This window comes from Delphinus delphis, chromosome 6, assembly GCF_949987515.2.
Source record: "Delphinus delphis chromosome 6, mDelDel1.2, whole genome shotgun sequence".
NCBI lineage: Eukaryota > Metazoa > Chordata > Mammalia > Artiodactyla > Delphinidae > Delphinus > Delphinus delphis.
This window is the reverse complement of record NC_082688.1, coordinates 72,376,935-72,389,129: the sequence shown is the minus strand read 5'-3', so window position 1 is coordinate 72,389,129 and position 12,195 is coordinate 72,376,935.

The window sequence follows — 12,195 nt, the reverse complement described above, 5'->3', positions numbered from 1 at the left end:
CCAGCTTCACTCAACGACCAGCAAAATACAGTGCTGGACACCCTATGCCAAACAACTAGCAAGACAGGAACACAACCCCACCCATTAGCAGACAGGCTGCCAAAAATCACAATAACTCCACAGACACCCCAAAACACACCACCAGATGTGAACCTGCCCACCAGAAAGACAAGATCCAGCCTCATCCACCAGAACACAGGCACTAGTCCCCCCCATCAGGAAGCCTACACAACCCACTGAAACAACTTTAGCCACTGGGGACAGACACCAAAAACAACGGGAGCTACGAACCTGCAGCCTGCAAAAAGGAGACCCCAAACACAGTAAGATAAGCAAAATGAGAAGACAGAAAAACACACAGCAGATGAAGGAGTAAGATGAAAACCCACAAGACCTAACAAATGAAGAGAAAATAGGCAGTCTAGCTGAAAAAGAATTCAGAATAATGATAGTAACGATGATCCAAAATCTTGGAAATAGAATAGAGAAAATGCAAGAAACATTTAACAAGGACCTAGAAGAACTAAAGATGAAACAAACAACGATGAACAACACAATAAATGAAATTAAAAACACTCTAGATGGGATCAATAGCAGAATAACTGAGGCACAAGAAGGGTAGGTGGCCTGGAAGATAAAATAGTGGAAATAACTACTGCAGAGCAGAATAAAGAAAAAAGAATGAAAAGAATGGAGGACAGTCTCAGAGACCTCTGGGACAACATTAAACACACCAACATTCGAATTATAGGGGTTCCAGAAGAAGAAGAGAAAAAGAAAAGGACTGAGAAAATATTTGAGGAGATTATAGCTGAAAACTTCCCTAATATGGGAAAGGAAATAGTTAATCAAGTCCAGGAAGCACAGAGAGTCCCATACAGGATAAATCTAAGGAGAAACACGCCAAGACACATATTAATCAAACTGTCAAAAATTAAATACAAAGAAAACATATTAAAAGCAGCAAGGGAAAAACAACAAATAACACACAAGGGAATCCCCATAAGGTTAACAGCTGATCTTTCACAGAAACTCTGCAAGCCAGAAGGGACTGGCAGGACATATTTAAAGTGAAGAAGGAGAAAAACCTACAACCAAGATTACTCTACCCAGCAAGGATCTCATTCAGATTTGATGGAGAAATTAAAACCTTTACAGACAAGCAAAAGCTGAGAGAGTTCAGCACCACCAAACCAGCTTTACAACAAATGCTAAAAGACCTTCTCTAGGCAAGAAACACAAGAGAAGGAAAAGACCTACAATAACAAACCCAAAACAATTAAGAAAATGGGAATAGGAACATACATATTGATAACTGCCTTAAATGAAAATGGATTAAATGCTCCCACCAAAAGACAGAGATTGGCTGAATGGATACAAAAACAAGACCCATATATTTGCTGTCTACAAGAGACCCACTTCAGACCTAGAGACACATACAGATTGAAAGTAAGGGGATGGAAAAAGATATTCCATGTAAATGGAAACCAAAAGAAAGCTGGAGTAGCAATTCTCATATGAGACAAAATAGACTTTAAAATAAAGACTATTAGAAGAGACAAAGAAGGACACTACATAATGATCAAGGGATCGATCCAAGAAGAAGATATAACAATTGTAAATATTTATGCACCCAACATACGAGCACCTCAATACATAAGGCAAATACTAACAGCCATAAAAGGGGAAATCGAGAGTAACACATTCATAGTAGGGGACTTTAACACCCCACTTTCACCAATGGATAGATCATCCAAAATGAAAATAAATCAGGAAACACAAGCTTTAAATGATACATTAAACAAGATGGACTTAATTGATATTTATAGGACATTCCATCCAAAAACAACATAATACACATTTTTTTCAAGTGCTCATGGAACACTCTCCAGGATAGATCATATCTTGGGTCACAAATCAAGCCTTGGTAAACTGAAGAAAGTTGAAATTCTATCAAGTATCTTTTCCGACCACAACGCTATGAGACTAGATACCAATTACAGGAAAAGATCTGTAAAAAAAACACACACATGGAGGCTAAACAATATACTACATAATAACGAAGTGATCACTGAAAAAATCAAAGAGGAAATCAAAAAATACCTAGAAACAAATGATAATGGAGACACGATGACCCAAAACCTATGGGATACAGCAAAAGCAGTTCTAAGAGGGAAGTTTATAGCAATACAATCCTACCTTGAGAAACAGGATGGGCTTCCCTGGTGGCACAGTGGTTTGGAGTCCGCCTGCTGGTGCAGGGGATGCAGGTCCGTGCCCCGGTCCAGGAGGATCCCACATGCCGTGGAGCGGCTGGGCCCATGAGCCACGGCCGCTGAGGCTGTGCGCCCGAAGCCTGTGCTCCACAAAGGGAGAGGCCATGGCAGTAAGAGGCCCACGTACCAAAAAAAAAAAAAAAAAAAATCTTCCAACAAACAAAAGCCCAGGACCAGATGGCTTCACAGGCAAATTCTATCAAGCATTTAGAGAAGAGCTAACACCTATCCTTCTCAAACTCTTCCAAAATATAGCAGAGGGAGGAACACTCCCAAACTCATTCTACGAGGCCACCATCACCCTGATACCAAAACCAGACAAGGATGTCACAAAGAAAGAAAACTACAGGCCAATATCACTGATGAACATAGATACAAAAATCCTCAACAAAATACTAGCAAACAGAATCCAACAGCACATTAAAAGGATCATACACCATGATCAAGTGGGGTTTATCCCAGGAATGCAAGGATTCTTCAATATAAGCAAATCAATCAACGTGATACACCATATTAACAAATTGAAGGAGAGGAACCATATAATCATCTCAATAGATGCAGAGAAAGCTTTCGACAAAATTCAACACCCATTTATGATAAAAACCCTCCAGAAAGTAGGCATAGAGGGAACTTTCCTCAACATAACAAAGGCCATATATGACAAACCCACAGCCAACATCGTCCTCAATGGTGACAAACTGAAAGCATTTTCACTAAGATCAGGAACAAGACAACGTTGCCCACTCTCACCACTCTTATTCAACATAGTTTTGGAACTTTTAGCCTCAGCAATCAGAGAAGAAAAGGAAATAAAAGGAATCCAAACCAGAAAAGAAGTAAAGCTGTCACTGTTTGCAGATGACATGACACTATACATAGAGAATCCTAAAGATGCTACCAGAAAACTCCTAGAGCTAATCAATGAATTTGGTAAAGTGGCAGGATACAAAATTAATGCACAGAAATCTCTGGCATTCCTATACACTAATGATGAAAAATCTGAAAGTGAAATCAAGAAAACAGTCCCATTTACCACTGCAACAAAAAGAATAAAATATCTAGGAATAAACCTACCTAAGGAGACAATTACCTGTATGCAAAAATTATAAGACACTGATGAAAGAAATTAAAGGTGATACAAATAGATGGAGAGATATACCATGTTCTTGGATTGGAAGAATCAACTTTGTGAAAATGACTATACTACCCAAAGCAATCTACAGATTCAATGCAATCCCTATCAAACTACCACTGGCATTTTTCACAGAACTAGAACAAAAAAATTCACAATTTGTATGGAAACACAAAAGACCACGAATAGCCAAAGCAATCTTGAGAGTGAAAAATGGAGCTGGAGAAACCAGGCTCCCTGACTTCAGACTATACTACAAAGCTACAGTAATCAAGACAGGATGGTACTGGCACAAAAACAGAAATATAGATCAATGGAACAGGATAGAAAGCCCAGAGATTAACCCACGCACATATGGTCACCATATCTTTGATAAAGGAGGCAGGAATGTACAGTGGAGAAAGGACAGCCTCTTCAATAAGTGGTGCTGGGAAAACTGGACAGGTATATGTAAAAGTATGAGATTAGATCACTCCCTAACACCATACACAAAAATAAGCTCAAAATGGATTAAAGACCTAAATGTAAGGCCAGAAACTATCAAACTCTTAGAGGAAAACATAAGCAGAACACTCTATGACATAAATCACAGCACGATCCTTTTTGACCCACCTCCCAGAGAAATGGAAATAAAAACAAAAATAAACAAAAGGGACCTAATGAAACCTCAAAGCTTTTGCACAGCAAAGGAAACCATAAAGAAGACAAAAAGACAACCCTCAGAATGGGAGAAAATATTTGCAAATGAAGCAACTGACAAAGGATTAACCTCCAAAATTTACAAGCAGCTCATGCAGCTCAATAACAAAAAAACCAAACAACCGAATCCAAAAATGGGCAGAAGACCTAAACAGACATTTCTCCAAATAAGATATACAGACTGCCAACAAACACATGAAAGAATGCTCAACATCATTAATCATTAGAGAAATGAAAATCAAAACTACAATGAGATATCATCTCACACCAGTCAGAATGACCAAAATCAAAAAATCTAGAAACAGGGCTTCCCTGGTGGTGCAGTGGTTGAGAGTCTGCCTGCTGATGCAGGGGACACGGGTTCATGCCCCAGTCCGGGAAGATCCCACATGCCGCGGAGCGGCTGGGCACGTTAGCCATGGCTGCTGAGCCTGCGCGTCTGGAGCCTGTGCTCCGCAACAGGAGAGGCCACAACAGTGAGAGGCCCGCATACCGCCAAAAAAAAAAAAAAAAGAAAAGAAAAATCTAGAAACAATAAATGCTGGAGACGGTGTGGAGAAAAGGGAACACTCTTGCACTGCTGGTGGCAATATGAGTTGGTACAGCCACTATGGAGAACAGTATGGAGGTTCCTTAAAAAACTACAAATAGAACTATCATATGACACAGCAACCCCACTACTGGGCATATATACCCTGAGAAAACCATAATTCAAAAAGAGTCATGTACCAAAATGTTCATTGCAGCTCTATTTACAATAGCCCAGAGATGGAAACAACCTAAGTGTCCATCATCGGATGAATGGATAAAGAAGATGTGGCACATATATACAATGGAATATTATGCAGCCATAAAAAGAAACGAAACTGAGCTATTTGTAATGAGGTGGATGGACCCAGAGACTGTCATACAGAATGAAGTAAGTCAGAAAGAGAAAGACAAATACCGTATGCTAGCACATATGGAATTTAAGGAAAAAAAAATGTCATGAAGAACCTAGGGGTAAGACAGGAATAAAGACACAGACCTGGGCTTCCCTGGTGGCGCAGTGGTTGATGGTCCGTCTGCCGATGCAGGGGACACAGATTCGTGTCCCGGTCTGGGAGGATCCCACGTGCCGCGGAGTGGCTGGGCCCGTGAGCCATGGCCGCTGGGCCTGCATGTCCGGAGCCTGTGCTCCACGATGGGAGAGGCCACAACAGTGAGAAGCCCATGTACCAAAAAAAAAAAAAAAAACAGACACAGACCTACTAGAGAATGGACTTGAGGATATGGGGAGGGGGAAGGGTAAGCTGTGACAAAGTGAGAGAGTGGTATGGACATATATACACTACCAAATGTAAAATAGATAGCTTGTGGGAAGTAGCCGCATAGCACAGGGAGATCAGCTAGGTGGTTTGTGACCACCTAGAGGGGTGGGATAGGGAGGGTGGGAGGGAGGGAGACGCAAGAGGGAAGAGATATGGGAACGTATGTAAATGTATAAATGATTCACTTTGTTATAAATCAGAAACTAGCACACCATTGTAAAACAATTATAGTCCAAGAAAGATGTAAAAAAAAAAAAAAAAGAATACTACATGAATTTTAAGAAAGTGTAAAGGAAGAAATGGATGATAGGAAGGGTAAAAATCAAAGATCCATTAGGAAAAAAATGTGGCAAAAATGCTTTTATGTTTGTATTTACAAACTAAATTTTTATTACTAATCTGATTAACATATTTTTTTAATCTAATGACAAATTTGAACCCTTTTAAGACAGTATTTTACTTTTCAAGATATTTTTTCAAGAACATTAATAAAATCAATTTTCTTTTAAAATGTAAAGTATAACGCTACATTAGCTCTGCGAGATCACCTAAAGTCATATTTTCTTTCTCTCTTCTAGACTCCTATGTGTTTATTTTCTATCTGGCTAGTTTTTACTGAATCACTGCCTAATGATGTATCTTCAATGGCTGAATTGAAATTTTAATAAGAGTTAAATAACCACATTGGATTTAAAGCATAAAATAATATTGCTTTCTTCAAAATCCTTTTTTTTTCATCTCCTTGATATATTTGCAAAGTTCTTAAAGGAATAGACATTTATCTGAGATGCCCCAAAATGGGTAACATGAACCCAGAAAAGACAGGTAGTCTACGGTAGGTACACACAGCCATGGCATGAATATTGTTCAACTTTCTTGTCAATTTTACTCAGACTTTTGGAGGGACCAGTTAAGCATTCATTACCTTTAATACTAAAAAGAATCTTAAAATGTGTTTACATTGTTTATAGTCCAACGCAAAAATCACAATTAAAAGAAAAAAAACACTTAAAGAAATGTGCTGGTGGCTTGTTTTGGCTAGAACCGTGAGGGTAAGAGGTTTTACACTCTGCATTTAGGATTTGGGATAGAAAAGTCTGAGAAGCAGTGCCTCACAACTAGCATAAAGTGACTTGCATATAATGGAAGTTCAGTAAATAACTGTTGATTTGATTTGAGTTGCCATCAGATGTAACTTGGAAGTCTTGGAGAGTTTACTTTTTGACACGTTAAACAGCGTATCAGAGGGAAGAGAAAGAGAAAAAAAACAAAAAAAATTCTGCTAAATGACTTCTTAACATCTCTCACAAGACAACTGGAATTCTCTGCAGAACACTGAATACTCCAATGGCTGCATTAGGGCCAACTGATTTCTCATATGTCTATGGAATAAAATCCAAATTCCTTAACCTGTTATGCATCCAGGATCTCAACACATCCTGTCCCATTTTGTTTTCCCATTTTATTACTCTGCTTTAAGCCAAATTGTACCACTCCCAGGTCTCCATACACATCCAAAATGTTCCTATCTATGTCTTTGGCCAGTCTATTTTCCCTAACTTGGACGCCTTTCCCTGTCCTGCCATTATCATCTACTAGGCACAGTCCAAATGCCACCCCTTCTAGAAAGCCTTCTATGATCTTTGACCCTGATAAGTTATGCTTCTTTCTGATCTGAATAAGAAATTTGTATATGACTCTTTCACTGAATTTATTTTCTGCCTTATGTTATATTTAATATGTCTTACTTTCCCTGTTAAATTAAAAACTCTTTGATAGAAGATAAAATATATGTCTTATGCTATGAACTCACTGCCAACTTCCTTTTGGATTCTGTCAACAGACTTTCAATCATTTTAATTTAAATGAATCATCCAAAAAGTTTATAGCAGTTAATACACCCACTTCTCAGAGATATGAAATTCAGTTTTTCTTTATGTAATTTAATTGATAGTGCCAGATAATGTAGAAAAAAAAACTGACTGATTAATAGCTGTTTCTGGTTTGGTGGAAATCACCAAAACAAAAGCTGGATAAATTACTTTTTACAGAGATGTTTGGTCTAGGTACAGAACTAGACTCAGTAGATAATAGTTGCAAGCCCTTCTCAGGACTGCTTATAACTATCATAGACTGTAAGATACACTTTGAACTGGTTTAAGTGAGGGCATGATTGCAGCAAAATATATATTTGTAATTCTCCCAATAATACACAAACATAAAAGCATGTTTGTTGTTCCTTTAGAAAGCACTGGAGGCATCTGAGAAAAAAAATAAAAGCACCACCACAACATCTCTTTGTATAGAGATTGCCAACAGGAAAATCTAAAATTCAGCATAAGCTTTGGAAACTAGTCAAATGCTGAGAAATCTACAGAATTTATTTTATAAAATCTTGTTTTTCTATTTGTTGAAGTGAGTATAGTATAAAAACAAATGGACATTAACATGTATGATTTCAATAGCTTTCTCTTTATTCCCGGTTTTACTGAGATATAACTAAGGAGTTCCTTTTGGAGTTACTTCCAGAAGGTAACTCCAAAAAGAACTGTCAGTCTGATTGGCTTAGATTTATGCAAAACCGATTTTTGTTGGAGGTAGCTCTTTGAATTGCCTATTTTCCTTAATTGGAAATTATCATTTTCAAGGACCCTTAACTCTAGTCTTTCCTCCTCTCTTAGAATTTCTCAGCTACTTCATCCTTATCCATCATTCATAATATGCACAAGTATTTCTGTTGCACAAGAGCAAATAAGTAAAGATTTTTTTTCAAAAGAAATAAATTATATTAGCTTACTCTACTTTTCCAATAACATGTTATTCAGAAGTGTAAATAATGTTATATCCTTTAGAGCTGGAAATTCCAAAGAAGGTGAATTACACTGAAATATACCTAACATCAAAATATGCTATCAACTACTTCAGAGAGTAACTGAATATCCATCTATTGTGAAGAAGTAGATTTTGCTGAATTCTGTTTTCCCTTCTTTTTTTTTCTTTAATTTATTTATTTATTTTTGGCTGCATTGGGTCTTCGTTGCTGCGCGTGGGCTTTCTCTAGTTGCGGTGAGTGGAGTCTACTCTTCGCTGCAGGTGTGCGGGCTTCTCATTGCAGTGGCTTCTCTTGTTGTGCAGCACAGGCTCTAGGGGCACAGGCTTCAGTAGTTGTGGCATGCAGGCTCAGTAGTTGTGATGCACGGGCTTAGCTGTTCCACAGCATGCAGGATCTTCTGGGACCAGGGCTCGAACCCATGTCCCCAGCATTAGCAGGTGGATTCTTAACCACTGTGCCACCACGGAAGTCCCTTTCCTTCTTCTTAAAGTCAGCTTTATTGAAATACAATTATATACAATAAAACTCACTCTTTCAAATGTAGTTTGATGAGTTTTGACAAATGTACACAGTCATGTAAACACCACCACAATCAAGAATCAGAACATTTCCATAAAGTTCCTTTATTCCACTTTGGGGTCAATCACACCCCTAACCCCCATCCCCAGGCAACCACTGATTTTGTTTTCTATCCCAATAGTTTTGCCTTTTCTAGAATGTAATATAAATAGAATCCTACAGTATTCAGTCTTTTGTTTCTGACTTCATTCACTTAGCAAAATGCTTTTGGGATTCATCCATGTTGTCTCATGTATTTGTAGTTCATCCCTTTTTATTGCTAAATAGCATTCCATTGTATGAATATAACACAATTTATTTAACCAGTCAGCATTTGATGGACATTAGGCTTGTTTTCAGCTTTTAGTTATTATGAATAAAGCTTCTATGAACATTTGACTACAGCTGGGCCTTTGTGTGGACCTGCTTATATTTCTTTCGGTTAAATACCTAGAAGTGAGATTGCTAAATCATATGATGTGTGTTTATCTTTATAAAAAACTGCCAAAGCTATTTTCCAACGTGGCTGTATCATTTTGTATTCCCAACAGCAACGTATGAGATTTCCAGTTGTACCACAACCCCATCATCACCTGTTACTGACAATATTTTAGTCACTATAATGAGTCTATAGTGGCATCTCAATGTAACTTGCATTTCCCTACTAACTAATGATGTTGAGCATCTTTTCATGTGCCTATTCGGTCAAATGTTTATTGAAAACTTTTGTCCATTTAAAAAATTGGATTGTTTGTCTTATTACTATAAAAGTTCTTTATAAACATTAAGTCCTTTTTCAGATGTGGGTATGGCTTTGCTGAATATTGTAGTACATATCTTTTTGAACACTCATCCAATGACTTTACAGGTCAAATTAGACAGGACTGTAGTACTCAAGATCAAATTCCCTAAGAACTGCACCATTCAAAGGTCAATTTCTACTAAGACTATATCACCCAGTGGTCAACTTCCAAAGGACTGTACCACTCAAAAGTCAAATTCTATAAAGGCACCCAAATGGCAAATTCTATGAGTACTATACCATTCAATGTCTTAGGGAGAACAGCTCTCATTTATCATATTCTGAAATCAATCACTGTGTGTTTATATCAAAGATGATCCAAATCTGTCATTCCATCAGATCATGTGTATACCTTGAAAACAAAAAATCTTAGAATTTATACTGAGGGCAATTTTTTAAAATATTTAGCAGTACTCTACCAAACTTACACTTTTAAAGATTCAATAAACCTTACTAACTCCGGTTCCTGTTTTCCATGTCCACACTCATATTGAAGCACTCTGTTATATTAATTTGTATTTGTTTATTTCATTGCATATCTTCTGGTGTCTGTTTTTTGCTTGTTAGTAGTATCTCTCCCCTAAGTTAAGAATCACCCTCTGTTCTGTCTTGACTACAGAGGCTAGTATATGGCTCAATATTTAGCTGTGTGTCACTTGGGCTCCCAGGAGGACAGATTTCACACTCAAAGAGAATAATAAGGGATTATTCATGAAACAGTAGACAAGCGTAAAGGAAACCAGCAAGCCACAATTGCTATTACTCCTAGGTCTGAAAAAAAATGGAGAGGAAGAAGTTGCTGGATCCTGAATAGAGTTAACTATAGCTACTGGAGCAGTGGTCTTTTGTAGGTAGATTCAAGAAACCTTACGGAATCAGGAAGAAAAAATACTTCAATCTTATTTTCCTTTCACTCTCCAATCTGCTGATGGGGACTACCACGGGGAAAACCCAACAGGAGGGTAAGAGTAGTAAATCACATAGATGCACTCCATAAATGTCAGCCTCCCAGGACACATAACAAAAGAGAAGAGTGAAGAGTGGATTTGGATGGGCCATAGAAATTATTAAACATAAGATGATAAATGTGCCCTGATCACTGAATAGTTACTCGAAGTACAACTCTAAGTGTACAAAGGAAATAAAATATAAAATAACAAGAATTATCAGTGTACCACAAAAAAAAATAATAACTCTTATTAAGTCAGATGTTCAACAGGCTCTTTATGTTTGGAAATATGGCCATTCCACATGGAAGAAATAGCACATATATTTAGGATTTTTTTTTGTGTTGTTTTATGACTAAAAATTAAATTCTTAAAAGAGGGTAAGGGGCTTCCCTGGTGGCGCAGTGGTTGAGAGTCCGCCTGCCGATTCAGGGGACGCGGGTTCGTGCCCCGGTCCAGGAAGATCCCACATGCCGCGGAGCAGCTAGGCCCGTGAGCCATGGCCGCTGAGCCTGCGCGTCCGGAGCCTGTGCTCCACAACGGGAGAGGCCACAACAGTGAGAGGCCCACGTACCGCAAAAAAAAAAAAAAAAAAAAAGAGGGTAGGGTGTCAAGGAAAGAAGAATGAGGGAAAGCAGCATTGCTTGATTTTTATTTCCTTACCTATCAACAGCTGGGAAAGATATTGCTGCTGCCATTCTTGAAACACCTACTGCTATCTTAAAAGTTACATTAAAAAAAAAAGTTCTGGGGCTTCCCTGGTGGCGCAGTGGTTGAGAGTCCGCCTGCCAATGCAGGGGACACGGGTTCGTGCCCCGGTCTGGGAAGATCCCACATAAAAAGTCCCATAAATGTTCTCTTTAACATTTTTCATTTCATAAAAATGTTTTATTTACCTCCTTAATCTAAGCATTTATATTACTCTCAGGAAAGAATATTGAAAATGGCATGAATTAGGTATTTGGTAGACATAAGTTGGTATTTTGGCTCTATCTTTATTAGTAGTAAGACCTATGGCAAAATATTTAACCTTTCTAAGCAAACATTTCCTCACCTGAAAAGAAAAAAAAACCAAAAATAGTAATGACTGTTCCTCAGGACCAGAGTAAATTTTAAGTAATGTGTGAAGAACTTCTCATCACTACATCTGGATCATCTCCGTTAATAGTAACCTTCCTACAGTTTTTACTTGGGGGCAGAATCTCTTTGGATCCTAAAGAATGTATTATAGATTCCACTTGTCAAATAATTCTAGATCCATTTTACCTGTAAAAAAGGGACAGACAAATGATGTAGATGACTATGGGAATACTCTTACCTATAATGTTTGCATTCAGTACTATATTACAATTACCTTTTTTTCTACACATAATCTGCGTTCACTCTCTAATTTTATTCAGCCTTGAAAAAAAAAAGTAACATTTTGGACTTCACAAAACTCTTCAAATCATCTATAAAATATGCTAGAAATAAATTATTTCCTTTAACCTCTAACTGAATGTAGGTGGGAAGTAAAGAAAGAACATCTGATAATCTCTGAAAATGGTCAATGGACTAGGTGAACAAGTCACGCATATGAATAGCACAGATGGTCATCACCAAAACCCAACAAGAGGCGCAGGACTAGACTAAGGAGAT